Raw genomic sequence first — 18,089 nt, 5'->3', positions numbered from 1 at the left:
CGAACTTATCAGCTGTGTATCTGGTGTTTCATGTGTCCATTCTCCGGAAGTATCACGGCGATCCATCCCACGTGTTAGACTTCAGCATTGTCCAGTTGGACAAGGACTTGTCTTATGAGGAGGAGCCGCAGACTATGCTAGACTGACAGGTTTGTCAGTAGAGGTCGAAGAGTTTTCCTTCTGTTCGTGTTCTGTGGAGAGGTCAGCTTCTTGAGGCATCGATTTGGGAGTTCGAGTCCGATATGCGTATCCGTTATCCTCATCTTTTCCCCGACTCGGGTACTTCCTTCTTCTGTTCATTCGAGGACGAGCAGTTGTTTTAGAGATGGAGAATGTGATGACCCAAAAGGTCATCACTTACTTTAAATTACATTATATGTTTCCGAGTCCTTGAAAACCTCATTTAGAGTCACCTCATTTTGCGTGCGTAGGCCGGGCTTGTAGCCGGAAAACTTAAAAATGAAAATATGTGAAAAATGATAAAATTTGGTTATAAAATGAGTTAATTTGATTTCAGTCAACATTTTGGGTAAACGGACCCGGACCCATGATTTGACGGTCTCGAAGGGTCCGTAGGAAAATATTGACTTGGGCGTATGGCCGGAATTGAATTCCGAGGTCCTAAGCCCGAAAAATGAATTTTTAAAAGAAATTGTTTTTTGAAATTGTTTAAGGAAATTTGAAATGGAATTTGATTAGAACATGATGGTACCAGACCCGTATTTTGTTTCCGGTGCCCGGTACATGTCTTATATATGATTTAAGACATTTTTGTAAAATTTAGTAAAAAACGGATGTTATTTGACGTGATTCGGACCTAATTTGCAAAAGTTGAGGATTAAGAAGTTTTGAAATATTTCTTTGATTTTGAAGTTTAAATCGTTGTTTATGATTTTATTTTGTTGATTTGATCGCACAGATAAGTTCGTATGATGTTTTTGAGTTAGTATGTATGTTTGGTTTGGAGCCCTGAGGGCTCGGGTGAGTTTCAGATAGGCGTCAGAGTGTTTTTGGACTTAGAAAATCTGGTGTTTTTGCTGATTGCTGGTGTCCATGTTTTTGTTCTATGCGATCGCATTGATTCTTCCGCGATCGCATAGAGTTAAGTTTGTTAGTCATCAATTTGTTCTATGCGATCGCATTGGTTCTTCCGCGATCGCATAGAGCCAATTTTGGTAGTCATCATTTTGTCGTATGTGATCGCATTGATTCTTCTGCGGTCGCTTAGAGTAAATTTTGGGAGATCGTAATTTGTTCTATGCGATTGAATTGATTCTTCCGCGATCGCATAGAGTAAATTTTGGGATGTCACAAATTGTTCTATGTGATCTCATTGATTCTTCCGCGATCGCATAGAGTAAATTTTGGGAGGTCACAATTTGCGATCGCATTGATTCTTCCGCGATCGCAGTGACTAATTTCTCTTACCCTATGAGATCGCATTCCTTTCTTTGCGATCGCATAGAACAAAAATCCGCCCAGTTATTTACCTGGAATTGGCCATTTTTCTTAAACCTCTTCTTCTCCAAAGCTCTTAGGCGATTTTGAAGCACTTCCTCACCATAATCTCTTAGGTAAGTAATCTTTAACTTTTTTTCTTCCATTTTCATCAACATCTATTAGATTATAGGCCTAAAAAATGTGATTAAGGGTAGAAAATTAGGGATTTGGGTAGAGATAGAGTTTTTTGATTATTTGGGAATTTGACCTCGTTTTGGGGTCGGATTTGAAAATAAATCATATATTCTGGCTCATGGGTGAATGGGTGACCGGGTTTTGGTTCGAACCTCGTGTTTTGACCAAGCAGGTCCGGGGCCGATTTTTGGATTTTTGGGAAGAATGATTAGAAAGCTATAATTAAGCATTGGAATAGGATTGTTTATCATTTATTGATGTTATTAAGTCAATTGTGTGTAGGTACGATTTAGTTGGAGCAAAATTTGAAAGGAAAAACGGTGTTTGAGGCTTGAGTTGGTCGTGGAAGCTTGAGGTAAGTGTTAGGTCTAACCATAGCTTAAGGGATTAGGAGTTGAGTCCTATTTGCTATTTGCTTCTTGTTGAGTACGACGTATAGGCATGGTGACGAGTATCTATACATTGGTGTCGAGCATGACCGTGAGTCTTAAATTGATACTTGTTGTATCCTTAAATGATACTATAGATGCTTTAGGGGGTGAATTCTTGATTATGAGTAAAAACTTAGTTTATTTTCTTGGAATTTACTCATGCTTGAGTAATGGTGATAAGTGAGATGAGTAGAAGTTGAGTTAAGATTGGTTATAGCTGAATCTCCCTTGCCGGGACGTATATAATTGTACTATTGAATTCCCTTGCCGGGATGGTGTAATTTATTGTTGATCCCTTGCAGGGACTGTTATTATGATCACGGTTGACTGCATATTTGGATCGGATTGCGCGCCGCAACATTTTTATTATATATGGATCGGGTTGCACGCCGTAACATTATTATATATATATGGAGTGGGTTGCACGCCGTAACAGATATTATATTGGCTCGGGTTGCACGCCGCAATCGATATTATATTGGATCGGGTTGCACGCCGCAACAATTATATATGTGGATCATGTTGCACGCCGCAATATTTATATATGTGGATTGGGTTGCATGCCGCAACATTGTTAAATGATAAGGGATCGGGTTGCGCGTCACAACAATATTGTTATTGTATTGTTGTAGATATTGAATTGTCCTTTCATATTGTATTAAGTTTCTGTTGGATTTGATATGTTCCCCGAAGCATGTACCCCTCCCATTTAAACTGCTTGTTCCTGGTTATTTTCCTGGTCACTACCTCACCGGTGTTAGGCCAGACACTTACCAACACATGGGGTCGGTTGTGCTGCTGCTACACTATGCACTCTGTGCAGATACTGGAGCAGCATTTGGTCAGCAGCAGTAGGGGGAGCCAACTTCAATTCATCGAGACTCCGAGGTAGCCCTGCAGGCGTCCGCAGGCCCGACGTCTCCTCTATCTTTTGTATGTTCTGTTATCATTTGTACTCGAGACAGACTATGTTCTTTCTTTCAAACATTTCTATATAGTAATCCTAGTTAGTTTGTGAATGTTGTGACACCGGTTTCTGGGTAGAGACATATGTTGGTTTTCGTATTATTTTGGTTTTATATTTGTCTAAGTCTACCGCTTAATTTTATATTTCGCTATTATTTAAATGCTATCTTCTGTTAATACAAGTTGCTAAAAAGACTAAAATAAAAGAGATTGAATTTTTCCGCATTTCGTGGCTTGCCTAGCTTCTACGAGTAGGTGTCATCACGACTCCTGAGGGTGAGAAATCCGGGTCGTGACAAGTAGCTATAGCTTTGTACAGTTTCAAAGGTGATTAATACAAAAATTTAGTTACCAGGAGACTCAGGTTGATTTTGATGAGGAAGTTCCGGCCCCAGAAGTTCCGGTGGTCCCAGCTCAGGTCCTAGAGGGGTTTATTGCTACCCCAGTTCTTCAGGATGCTCTGGTCCGATTAGTGGGCCTCATGGAGGGTGCCACCCCAGCAGACTTGCTTCCTACATCACCAGCCGTCTCTTAGGCTAGAAGAGGAGCCCAGACTCCTGCTACTCGCACTCCGGAGCTGGTAGCTCCCAAGATTCAAACTCCAGCAGTTCAGCCAGTTGGAGCAATTCAGCGGGTGCGGTAGCTCAGACCGACAATGGAGCAACTATGTCTGTTGATGCTTTTTGGAGGCTGTATAGGTTCACCAAGCTCTTCACTTCTACTTTCAGCGGTGCATCTACTAAGGATCCCCAGGATTATCTAGACAGCTACCTCAAGGTTCTCAGGAACATGGGTATTATTGAGACCAATGGGGTCAATTTTCTACCTTTCGCTTGTCTGGATCCGCCAAGACTTGGTGGAGGGATTATTGCTTAGCTAGACCAGTCAGATCGCCATCTTTGACTTGGGAGCAGCTTACAGTGTTGTTTCTGGAGAAGTTTCTCCCCATTACTCAAAGAGAGGCCTATCGGAGGCAATTTAAGTGCCTCTAGCAGGGTTCCATGACGGTTACCCAGTGTGAGACCACATTCATCGACTTGGCTCTCCATGCGATTGTCATACTTCCTACCGGGAGAGAGAGGATGGGGAGGTTTATTCACGGTCTTATTCAGCCAATTCATCTTCAGATGGCTAGGGAGGCTGGAAGTGAGATTACTTTTCAGTAGGCGGCCAATGTGGCCAGGAGAGTGGAGATGGTCCTGTCCTAGGGAGGTGGTCATGGGTCGGATAAGAGGCCTTGTCATTCAAGTAGATTCAGTGGTGCCTCATCTATAGGCAGAGATTCATATGGTAGAGGCCATCCTCCTAGGCCCTTTCAGTCAGCTCTTCAGGTTTCTTATGGTGCTTTAGGTGGCCGTGGTTCTCACATGCAGTCATTCAGGTTGCCAGGGTCAGTCTCAGTTACCTCAGTCGTAGCATTCTGGTGGATGCTATGAGTGTGGTAAGTATGGTCATATCCGGAGGGCTTGTCCGAGGTTGGTGGGTACTCAGTCGCAGCAGTAGGGTTACCGTGCTATGGTTTAGGCATCAAGTGTTCCATAGACCGCCCAACTAGCTAGAGGTGGGGTAGAGGTGCTAGATGTGGTGGTAAAGGATTTAGAGGTGGAGCTTAGACCGCTAGAGGTGGAGGCCAGCCAGCTACAGGCCATCCTAGAGATGTAGTGCAGGGTGATGGGGTCCAGCCCCGATGTTATGCTCTTCCAGCCAGGCCCGAGGCTGAGGCTTCATATGCGGTGATCACAGGTACTGTTATGGTTTGTGATAGAGATGCTTCAGTGTTATTTGATCCACGGTCTACATACTCGTATGTGCCATCTTATTTTGCACTGTATCTGGTTATGCCTAGTGATTCATTGAGTGTTCATGTTTATGTGTCTACATCGGTGGTGATTCTATTGTGGTAAACCGAGTCTGTCGCTCTTGTGTAGTTGTGATTGGGGGTCTTGAGACTCGAGTAGATTTGTTTCTTTTGGACATGGTCGATTTTGATGTTATATTAGGGATGGACTGGTTATCACCTTACCATGCCATCTTGGACTGTCATGCCAAGACTGTGACCTTAGCTTTACCAGGTTTTCCTCGTTTAGAGTGGAGAGGGACTCCTGGTCATTCTACCGGTAGTGTTATCTCTTATGTGAAGGCTCGACGTATGGTCGAGAAGGGGTGTTTGGTCTATTTGGAATATGTTCGTGATTCCAGTGCTGAGGTCCCTTCTATTGATTCTGTTCCCATTGTTCGTGAGTTTCCTAAGGTTTTCCCTTCAGACCTGCCGGGTATGCCGCCCGACAGGGATATTGACTTTTCCATTAATTTGGCTCCAGGTACTCATCCCATTTCTATTCCTCCATATCGCATGGCCCCGCCTGAGTTGAAAGAGTTGAAGGAGCATTTGCAAGACTTGCTTGAGAAGGATTTCATTAGACCCAGTGTTTCGCATTGGGGTGCGCCGATGTTGTTTGTTAAGAAGAAGGATGGGTCGATGAGAATGTGTATTGATTACCGACAGTTGAACAAGGTTACAATCAAGAATAAGTATCCATTGCCGAGGATTGATGATTTGTTCGATCAGCTTCAGGGTGCCAAGGTATTTTGAAAGATTGACTTGAGATCTGGCTACCATCAATTGAGGATTAGGGCATCCGATGTCCCTAAGACAACTTTTCGCGCTCGGTACGAGCATTATGAGTTCTTGGTTATGTCGTTTGGGTTGACCAATGCCCCAACAACTTTTATGGATTTGATGAACCGAGCGTTCAGGCCTTATCTGGACTGGTTCGTTATAGTCTTCATTGATGATAATTTTGATCTATTCCCATAGCCGGGAAGAGCACGAGCAGCATTTTAGTGTGGTTCTTCAGACTTTGAGGGATAGTCAGTTGTATGCCAAATTTTCGAAGTGTGAGTTCTGGTTGAGTTTAGTTGCATTTCTGGGTCATGTTTTATCCGTAGAGGGTATTCAAGTTGATCCGAAGAAGATTGAGGCAGTCAAAAATTGGCCTAGACCAGCATCAGCTACAGAGATTCGGCGTTTCTTGGGATTGGCAGGCTACTACAGTCGGTTCGTGGAGGGGTTCTCATCTATTTTAGCCCCGATGACCAGGTTGACCCAGAAGGGTGCCCAGTTAAGATGTTCAGACGAGTGTAAGGCGAGCTTTCAGAAGCTTAAGATAGCTCTGACTACGGCACCAGTGTTGGTTTTGCCTACAGTTTCAGGGCCTTATACAATTTTATTCTGACATCTCGTGTTGGACTTGGTGCAGCGTTGATGCAGAATGGAAAGGTCATTGCCTATGCTTTGCGGCAGTTGAAGATTCATGAGAAAAACTATCCGGTTCATGATTTGGAGTTGGCAGCCATTGTTCAAGCATTGAAGATTTGGAGGAATTACCTGTATGGCATGGCATGTGAGGCATTCACGGATCACAAGAGTCTACAGTATTTGTTCAAGCAAAAAGAGTTGAATTTGAGGCAGAGGAGATGGTTGGAGTTTTTAAAGGATTATGATATCACTATCTTATATCATCCGTGGAAGGCCAATGTGGTGGCCGATGCTTTGAGTAGAAAGTCAGCCAGTATGGGCAGTCTTGCTTATATTCCGGTTAGTGAGAGATCGTTTGCTTTGGATGTTCAGGCCTTGGCCAATCAACTCGTGAGGTTGGATATTTCTGAGCCCAGTCGTGTATTAGCTTGCACGGTCGCTTGTTCTTCTTTATTGGAGTGTATCCGTGATCGGCATTATGATGATCCCCATTTGTATGTCCTTAGGGACACGGTGCAGCGTGGAGGTGCCAAGCAGGTTACCTTAGATGATGATGGAGTTTTAAGATTGCAGGGTCGAGTTTGTGTGCCTAATGTTGATAGGCTTCGAGACTTGATTTTAGAGGAGGCCCATAGCTCCCGATACTCTATTTCTCCGGGCGCCGCGAAGATGTATCAGGATTTGCGGCTGAATTATTGGTGGCATAGAATGAAGAAGTATATTGTTACACATATATGGCTCGGTGTTTGAATTGTCAGCAGGTTAAGTATGAGCATTAGAGACCTGGTGGTTTGTTTTAGAGGATTGAGCTTCACGAGTGGAACTGGGAGCGGATAACTATGGACTTTGTTGTTGGACTCCCGCAGACTCGGAGGAAGTTTGACGTAGTATGGGTCATTGTTGATAGGCTGACCAAGTCAGCGCATTTCATTCCTGTGGCAGTCTCATATTCATCCGAGATGTTAGCTGAGATCTATATCTGGGAGATTGTTTGTCACGACCCGGATTTCCCACCCTCGGAAGTCGTGATGGCACCTACTATTGAGAGCTAGGCAAGCCAAAACTTATCTACTTACTTCATTAACAAATTACTTCGTTTTACCAAATATAAGCGATAACATGAAATCTGTGGAACTTTAAATAATTAAGCGGAAGGTAACAATAAAATATCTGGAAACAAAGTCTATTACAACTTCTAAAACCTCAAATACTCAAAACCTGGTGGCATAGTGTCACAGACTATCTAAGATTACTACATACAAGGTCTAAAGAAATGACAGTACACTATTTCTGAATAACAGAGAAGGAAACAAGAAATAGAGATAGAGGGAGATGCCAGGGCCCGCAGACGCCTGCAGGTCTACCTTGGGTCTCTGGGTGGACTGAAGGAATCCCTCCAACTACTGTCCGAAAGCTGCTCCGGGATCTACACACAGTTCAGAGTGTAGTATCAGCACAACCGACGCCATGTGCTGGTAAGTGCCTAGCCTAACCTCGGCAAAGTAGTGATGAGGCTAGGACCAGACTACCAAATAAACCTGTGTAGTTCAAATATATGTACAACAGAAAGAAATAAAGTGATATCCAGTCAATACGTGAGGGGGAGCATGTCGTGGGGGAGATAACAATTTCCAAGTAAAAAGACATCAAGTAGCGAAGGAAATAACATATCTCGGATACCAATAAGGAATCAGGAATCAATAAAGGCACGGTATCACCCTTCGTGCTTTTACTTTCATCCTCACCAAAGCAAATGTATAATAGAAATGTGCACGGCATCACCCTTCGTGCTTTTACTCCCTTTCCTTGCCAAATAATCAATAGAATTGGCACGGAATGGTACATCGTGCAGCACGACATCACCCTTCGTGCTTTGCACTCTTTCCTCACAATCATACACGACATCACCCTTCGTGCTTTATACTCTTTCCTCACAAAACAAACAATACACGGCATCACCCTTCGTGCTTTAACACTCTTCCTCACCCAAACAACAATCACAAATAATGGGGCGAGGGAATAAACAAGATTATAATATGAATCCCGACAAAGGAACAACAATTAAACAATTAAATCTCAGCAAGGGAACAACATCAACAATATCAACATCCCGACAAGGGAGATAACCAATAAATCAATAATATTCCAGCAATGGAACAATTTAATAACTCTTTCTCTTTTTCACTTTTACTTCACAACTCACTTTACCACTTGAGCCAATGCTCCAAAGGGTTCAATCAACTCATTTACTTTCACAATTCGTAATATAACTTGAGCCAATGCTCTTCGATGTGCAAAAGTCACAATTACTTCCTCAACTTTTCACAACAAATAGAAATCACTTCTAAAGCATAGATTACTCAACGAAATCATGAAAATCACATTATAAGACTCACTGCCATTCTAGACACCAACGTATAGATACTCGTCACCATACATATACGTCGTACTCAACAATAATTATGTAGCAAATAAAACTCGACTCCTAATCCCTCAAGCTAAGGTTAGACCAAACACTTACCTCGAACTTCCACGGCCAACTCAAGCCTCAATCACCGCTTTTCCTTTCAAATTCGGCTCCAACCCAATCGAATCTATACATAATCGACTTAATAACATCAATAAATGCTAAACAATCCAATTCCAATGTTTAGTTATAGTTTATTAATCATTTTTCCCCAAAAAATTGACATGGGGTTCGCTTGTTCAAAACACGAGGTTAGGTCCAAAATCAAATCACCCATTAACCCACGAACCCAAATATATAATTATTTCCAGAACTCGACCCCAAAATGAGATCTAAATCACAATTAATCAAAAAGCCCTAACTCTACCCAAATCCCTAATTTCCTACCCTTATTCACATGATTTAGGCCTAGAAATCTAATGGGTGTTAATGAAAAATATAGAAAATGAGTCTAAGATTACATACCTACGAATTTGTGCTGAAATCCTCTTTCAAAAATTGCCCAATTTGGAGTTGAGATGAAGAAGTTATGAAATTTTGAACAATTCCCGTATTTGCTATTGTTTTAAGTGCTGGGCGACAGTGTTCATCGCGTTCGTGAGAACACTGTCGTGATCGCGAAGGGCTGCCAGTAAGTGAATTTACGCGATCGCGAGACCTTCCACGCATTCGAGAAGGGTTGACCCCCTGACCTTCGCATTCGCGGACTAGCTTATGCGTTCGCGTAGAAGAACGACCAAATCCCATCCCCCCTCCAATTAACTCTACGCGTTCGCGTCACACAGGTCGCGTTCGCGATGAGCAGTCCCCCAAATCTACGCTTTCACGACTGTGGTTTCGCGTTTGCAATTACCAAATCCACCCTTTTCCCCATTTAACTTATGCGATCGCGGGGGTGACTACGCGATCGCGATGAACAACAGGCTTGAGCACCTGTAGCAGAAAATTTGCAACTTTTCTTAAGTTCAAAACTTCCCGAATCACATACGAAACACACCCGAACCCTCGGGGCTCCCAACCAAACTCACGTACTAACTCAATAACATCATACGAACTTATCCATGCGATCAAATCACCAAAATAACCTTAATAACAACGAATCAAATCTCATAATCAATAACATTTCTCAAACTTCATCAAGTATCAAATTTAGCAATTTAGGTCCGAATCACTTCAAATGATATCCGTTTTTAACTAATTCTTATAGGAGGTGACTTAAACCATATATAAGACCTATACCTGGTACCGGAACCGAAATACGGGCCCGATACCATCGTGTTTCAGAATTCATTTCAAATTTCCTTAAATAATTTTCGAAAATAATTTTATTCAAAAATTCATTTCTCAGGCTTGGGACCGCAGAATTCGATTCCGAGCATACATCCAAGTATTATATTTTCCTACGGTCCCTCCGGGACCGTCAAATCAGGGGTTCGGGTCCGTTTACCCAAAATGTTGACCAAAGTCAAATTAGCTCATTATATAACCAAATTTTATTATTTTTCACAGATTTTCATATTTAGGCTTTCCGTCTACGCGCCCGGACTACGCACGCAAATCGAGATAACTCTAAATGAGGTTTTCAAGGCCTCGGGGACACAGAATTCAATTAAAAGAAAGTGATGACCCCTTTGGGCCATTGCATTCTCCACCTCTAAAACAATCATTCGTCCTCGAACGGACAGAAGAAGGAAGTACTTGAGTCGGGGAAAAGATGGGGATAATGGCTCTGCATATCGAACTCGGACTCCCAGGTTGATGCTTCAAGAGGCTGACCTCTCCACTGAATACGAACAGAAAGAAAACTCTTCGACTTCAACTGACGAACCTGCCGGTCTAGATTAGCCACCGACTCCTCCTCATAAGACAAGTCCTTGTCCAACTGGACAGTGCAGAAATCTAACACGTGGGATGGATCGACATGATACCTCTGAAGCATGGACACATGAAACACTAGATGCACGGTTGACAAGCTCGGCGACAATGCAAGTCTATAAGCCACCTCTCCCACTCGATGAAGAATCTCGAATGGACCAATGAACCTAGGGCTAAGCTTGCCCTTCTTCCCAAATCTCATCACGCCCTTCATAGGAGACACTCGGAGTAATACCCGTTCACCGACCATAAAAGCCACATCTCAAACCTTGCGGTCTGTATAACTCTTTTGCCTGGATTGAGCTATACGAAGCCTATCATGAATAATCCTGACCTTGTCCAAGGCCTCCTGACCAGATCCAGACCCAACAATCGAGCCTCTCCCTGCTCAAACCACCCAATCAGAGACCGACACCGCCTACCATATAAAGCCTCATAAGGAGCCATCTAAATGCTGGACTAGTAGATGTTGTTGTAGGCAAACTCTGCTAAAGGCAAAAACTGATCCCACTAACCTCCAAAGTCAATGACACAAGCTCGGAGCATATCCTCCAAAATCTGAATAGTCCGCTCGTACTGTCCATCCATTTGGGGATGGAATGCTATGCTCAACTCAACCCATGTGCCCAACTCTCGCTGAACCACTCTTCATAAATGCGAGGTAAACTGTGTACCTCGGTCCGAAATGATAGATACGGGCACACCATGAAGGCGAACAGTCTCTCGAATGTAGATCTCAGCTAACCTCTCAAAAGAATAGGAGACTACCATAGGAATTAAATGCGCTGACTTGCTCAGCCTATCAACCATGAACCATACTGCGTCGAACTTCCTTCGGGTCTGCGGGAGTCCAGTAATGAAGTCCATAGTGATCCACTCCCACTTCCATTCGGGAAGCTCATTCCTTTGAAATAAACCACGAGGCCTCTAATGCTCGTACTTAACCTGCTGACATTTCAAACACCGAGCCACATACGCAACGATATCCTTCTTCATTCTCCGCCACCAATAATGTTGACGCAAATTGTGATACATCTTTGCGGTGCCCGGATGAATAGAGTACGGGGAGCTGTGGGCCTCCTCTAAAATCAACTCTCGAAGCCCATCCACATTAGGCACACAAACTCGACCCTGCAATCTCAAAACTCCATCATCATTTAAGGTAACCTTCCTGGCACCTCTGTGCTCCACCATGTCTCTAAGGATACACAAATGGGTATCATCATACTACCGATCACGGATACACTCCAATAATGAAGAACGAGCGACCCTGCAAGCTAACTCCCGACTGGGCTCAGAAACATCCAGTCTCACGAACTATTTGGCTAAAGCATGAACATCCAAAGCAAGTAGTCTCTCACCGACCGTAATATAAGTAAGACTGCCCATACTGGCTAACTTCCTACTCAGAGCATCGGCCTCCACATTGGCCTTTCCTGGATGATATAAAATGGTGATATCATAATCCTTCAACAACTCCAACCATCTCCTTTGCCTCAAATTCAACTCCTTTTGCTTGGACAAATACTGAAGACTCTTGTGATCTGTGAACACCTAACATGCCACGCCGTACAGATAATGCCTCCAAATCTTTAATGCGTGAACTATGACTGCCAACTCCAAATCATGAACTGGATAGTTCTTCTCATGAATCTTCAAATATCGCGAAGCATAGGCAATGACCTTGCCATCCTGCATCAACACTGCACCAAGCCCAGTACGGGAAGAATCACAATAAACTGTATAAGGCCCTAAACATGTGGGCAAAACCAACACCAGTGTCGTAGTCAAAGCTGTCATGAGCTTCTGAAAGCTTACCTCACACTCATTCGACCATCTAAACTGGGCATCCTTCTGGGGAAACCTGGTCATCAGGGATGCAATAGATGAAAACCCCTCCACGAACCGACGATTGTAGATTGCCAATCCCAAGAAACTCTGAATCTCTGTAGCTGATGCTGGTCTAGGCCAGTTCTTGACTGCCTCAATCTTCTTTGGATCAACCTGAATACCCTCTGCTGACACAACATGACCCAGAAATGCAATTGAACTCAACCACAACTCACATTTGGAGAACTTTGCATATAACTGACTATCCCTCAAAGTCTGAAGAACCACTCTAAGGTGCTGCTCGTGCTCCTCCTGGCTGTGGGAATATATTAATATATCGTCAATGAAGACTATCACGAACGACTCCAAATAAGGCCTAAACACTCGGTTCAACAAATCGATAAAAGTTTCTAGGGAATTTGTCAACCCAAATGACATAACCAAAAACTCAAAATGCCCGTACTGAGTGCGAAAAGCTGTCTTAGGGACATCAGATGCCCTAATCCTCAACTGAGGGTAGAAAGATCGCAAGTCAATCTTTGAAAATACTTTGGCACCCTGAAGCTGATCGAACAAATCATCAATCCTCGATAGTGGATACTTATTCTTGATTGTAACCTTGTTCAATTGCCGGTAATCAATACACATTTTCATTGACCCATCCTTCTTTTTGACGAACAACATCAGTGCACCCAAGGCGAAACACTAGGTCTAATGAAACCCTTCTCAAGTAGGTCTTGCAACTATTCCTTTAATTCTTTTAACTCAGGCGGGGCCATATGATATGCCAGGATGGAAATGGGTTGAGTGCACGGAGCCAAATCAATGCAAAAGTCAATATCCCTGTCGGGTGGCATACCCGGCAGGTCCGAAGGGATAACATTAGGAAACTCACGAACAACGGGCATAGAATCAATAGAAGGAACCTCAGCGCTCGAATCACGAACATATGCTAAATAGGCCAAACACCCTTTCTCGACCATACGTCAAGCCTTCACATATGAGATAACACTGCGGGTAGAATGACCAGGAGTCCGTCTCCACTCTAAACGAGGCATATGTGGTAGAGCTAAAATCACAATCTTGGCATGACAATCCAAGATAGCATGGTAAGGTGATAACCAGTCCATCCCCAATATAACATCAAAGTCAACCATGTCTAAAAGCAACAAATCTACACGAGTCTCAAGACCCCTAATCACCACAATTCAAGAATGATGGACTCGATCGACCACATTAGAATCACCCACCGGTGTAGATACATAAACAGGAACACTCAATGAATCACTAGGCATGACCAGGTATGATGCAAAATAAGATGACACATACGAATAGATAGACCTTGGATCAATAAATCATCTCTATCATAAACCATAAATGTACCTATAATAACTGTATCTAAAGACTCAGCCTCGGGCCAGGCTTGAAAAGCATAACATCGGGGTTGGGCCCCACCACCTTGAACCACATCTCTGGGTCGGCTTGCTGCTGGCTGGCCTCCACCTCTAGTGGCCTGAGCTCTACCTCTAGTACCTCTACCTCCACCTCTAGCACCTCTACCCCCACCTATAGCAGGCTGGGTGGGCTGTGGAACACTTGATGCCTGTACCATGGCACGAGAACCCTAATGCTGAGAGTTGCTCGGTGCTCGAGGGGAAAATATGGCAATGTGACCCAAATCACCACAAGTGTAACAAGCCCTCGACTGTTGAGACTGCTGGCCTTTGCGACCTGAATGACCTCCGCGAAAACTCTAAAGAGGCGGTGCACTGATAGGAGCAGGTGGTGCACTGTAGGAGTGCTGATCGGAATACTGCATCTATGGACCATAACCACCTGAAGCACCGTGAGAAACCTGAAGTGATGACTGAAAAGGCCTGGGAGGATGGCCTCTACCAATGAATCTCTACCTCCAGATAAGGTACCATTGAATCTGCCTGAATAACAGGGCCTATTGTCTGAACCATGACCACCTCCCTATGATAGAACCATCTCAACTATGCTGGCCACATTGGCTACCTCCTAAAAAGTGATCTCACTCCCAGCCTCTATAGCCATCTGAAGACGAATCAGTTGCATAAGACCGTTAATAAACCTCCTCACCCTCTCTCTCTCGGTGGGAAGTATGACAAGAGCATGGCAAGCTAAGTCGATGAACCTGGTCTCATACTAGGTAACAGTCATGGAACGCTCCTGGAGGTTCTCAAATTGCCACCTATAGGCCTCTCTCCGTGTAACGAGGAGAAACTTCTCCAGGAATAACACTGTAAACTACTCACAAGTCAAGGCTGGCGATCCGGTTGGTCTAGCTAAGCAATAATCTCTCCACCAGGTCTTGGCGGATCCAGATAAGAGAAGTGTATCAAAATCAACCCCATTGGTTTCAACAATCCCCATGTTCCTAAGAACCTCGTGACAACTGTCCAGATAATCCTGGGGATCCTCAGTAGATGTACCTCGCTGAAGGTAGTAGTGAAGAGCTTGGTAAACCTGTCCAATCTCCACAAAACATCGGTAGACATGGATGTACCATTGCCGGTCTGAGCTACCACACCTGGTTGAACCGCTCCAACTCGCTAAGCCGCTGGAGTCTGAATTTGGGGAGCTACCTACTCTGGAGTGCGAGTAGCGGGAGTCTAGGGCCCTCCACTAGCCTGAGAGACGACTGGTGCTACAAGTAGCAAGCCTGCTTGGGTGGCACTCTCCATGAGGCCCACTAGTCAAACCAAAGCGTCCTGAAAAACTAGGGTAGCAATAAACCCCTCTGTGACTTGAGCTGAGCCCACCAGAACTGCTATGGTTGGAACATCGTCATCAAAATCAACCGGAGGCTCCGCTACGGGTGCTGCTGCCCTGGGATGAGCTCTGCCCTACCTCGACCTATAGCACGGCCTCGGCCTCGCCCTCTGCCTCTCATGGGAGCTGCTGGGCGCTCGAACTACTGATCGGTAGATGAGTAAGCGCGTGTTCTCGCCATCTACAAAAAACAAAGTAAAAATTCAATTAGCATTGAGAAACCAAATCGCACAACAAGAAAAAACAAATGTGAGATTTTTCCTAACTCTATAGCCTCTAGGGAATAAATACAGACGTCTTCATACCGATCCCTCAGACTCTACTAAGCTTGTCTATTAACTGTGAGACCATGTAACCTAGAGCTCTGATACCAACTTGTCATGACCCAGATTTCCCACCCTCGGGGTTCGTGATGGCGCCTACTATTGGAAGCTAGGCAAGCCAAAACTTATCTACTTACTTCATTCACAAATTACTTCCTTTTAACAAATATAAGCTATAACATGAAATCAGCGGAACTTTAAATAATTAAGTGGAAGGTAACAACAAAATATCCAGAAACAACGTCTATTACAACTTCTAAAACCTCAAATACCCAAAACCTGTTGTCACAGTGTCACAGACTATCTAACATTACTACATACAAAGTTTGAAGAAATGACAGTACACTATTTCTGAATAGTAGAGAAGGAAATAGGAAATAGAGATAGAGGGAAACGTTAGGGCCCACGGACGCCTGCAGGTCTACCTTGGGTCTCCGGGTGGACTGAAGGAAGCCTTCCAATTACTGTCTGAAAGCTACTCCATGTGCTGGTAAGTGCCTAGCCTAACCTCGGCGAAGTAGTCATGAGGCTAGGACCAGAATACCAAATAAACCTGTGTAGTTCAAATATATATACAACAGACAGAAACACCGTGATATCCAGTCAATACGGGAGGGGGAGCATGCTGTGGGGGAGATAACAATTTCCATGTAAAATGACATCAAGTAGCGAATGAAATAGCATAACTTGGATACCAATAAGGAATTATGAATCAATAAAGGCACGACATCACCCTTCGTGCTTTGACTCTCATCCTCACCAAAGCAAATGTATAATAGAAATGTGCACGACATCACCCTTCGTACTTTAACACACTTCCTTACCCAAACAACAATCACAAACAATGGGGTGAGGGAATAAATAAGATTATAATACGAGTCCTGGCAAGGGAAACACAATTAAACAATTAAATCCCGGCAAGGGAACAACATCAACAATATCAACATCCCGGAGAGGGAGATAACCAATAAAGCAATAATATCCCGGCAATGGAACAATTTAATAACTATTTCTCTTTTTCACTTGTACTTCACAACTCACTTTACCACTTGAGCCAATGCTCCAAAGGGTTCAATCAACTCATTTACTTTCACAATTTGTAATATAACATGAGCTAATGCTCGCAAAAGTCACAATTACTTCTTCAACTTTTCACAACAAACAGAAATCACTTCTAAAGCATAGATTATTCAACGAAATCATGAAAATCACATTATAAGACTCACGGTCATGCTATACACCAACGTATTGATACTCGTCACCATGCCTATATATCGTACTCAACAATAATCACGTAGCAAATAGGACTCAACTCCTAATCCCTCAAGCTAAGGTTAGACCAAACACTTACCTCGAACTTCCACAGCCAACTTAAGCCTCAATCACCACTTTTCCTTTCAAATTCGGCTCCAACCCAATTGAATCTACACATAATCGACTTAATAACATCAATAAATGCTAAACAATCCAATTCCAATGCTTAATTATAGTTTTCTAATCATTCTTCCCAAAAACACAAAAATTGGGCCCGGGCCCGCTTGGTAAAAACATGAGGTTCGGACCAAAATCAAATCCTCCATTCACCCACGATCCCACATATATAATTATTTCCAGAATTCGACCCCAAACCATGGTCTAAATCACAATTAATCAAAAAGCCCTAACTCTACCAAAATCCCTAATTTTCTACCCTTATTCACATGATTTAGGCCTAGAAATCTAATGTGTGTTAATGGAAAATGAAGAAAATGAGTCTAAGATTACATACCTATGAATTTGTGGTGAAATACTCTTTCAAAAATTGTCCAATTTGGAGTTGATATGAAGAAGTTATGAAATTTTGAACAATTCCCGTATTAGCTACTTTTTAAGTGTTGGGCGACAGTGTTCATCGCGTTCGCGAGAACACTATCGCGATCGCAAAGGGCTGCCAGTAAGTGGACTTATACGATCGCAAGTCCTTCCACGTGTTCGCGAATGGTTGACCCCCTGACCTTCGCGTTCGCAGACGAGCTTACGCGTGCGCGTAGAAGAACGACCAAATCCCAGCCCCCTCCAATTAACTCTACGCATTCACGTCACAGAGGTTGCATTTGCGATGAGCGGGAACCCAAAGTTTCGCGTTCGCGACTGTGGCTTCACGTTCGCGAGGACTAAATTCACCCCTGTCCCCATTTACCTTACGCGATCATGAGAGTAACTATGTTATCGCGATGAACAACAGGCCTGAGCACCTGTAGCAAAAATTGTGCAACGTTTCTTAAGTTCAAAACTTCCCGAATCACATCCGAAACACACTCGAGCCCTTAGGGCTCCTAACAAAACACACGTAATAACTCAATAACATCATACGAACTTGTCTGTGCGATCAAATTTCCAAAATAACCTTAATAACAACGAATCAAACCTCAAAATCAAGAACTTTTCTCAAACTTTATCAAGTATCATTTAGCAATTTAGGTTCGATACCATCATGTTCTAATCAGATTTCATTTCAAATTTCCTTA

The sequence above is a fragment of the Nicotiana sylvestris genome, chromosome 2 (genome assembly GCF_000393655.2).
Source record: "Nicotiana sylvestris chromosome 2, ASM39365v2, whole genome shotgun sequence".
Taxonomy (NCBI): domain Eukaryota; kingdom Viridiplantae; phylum Streptophyta; class Magnoliopsida; order Solanales; family Solanaceae; genus Nicotiana; species Nicotiana sylvestris.
This window is presented reverse-complemented; position numbering follows the sequence as displayed.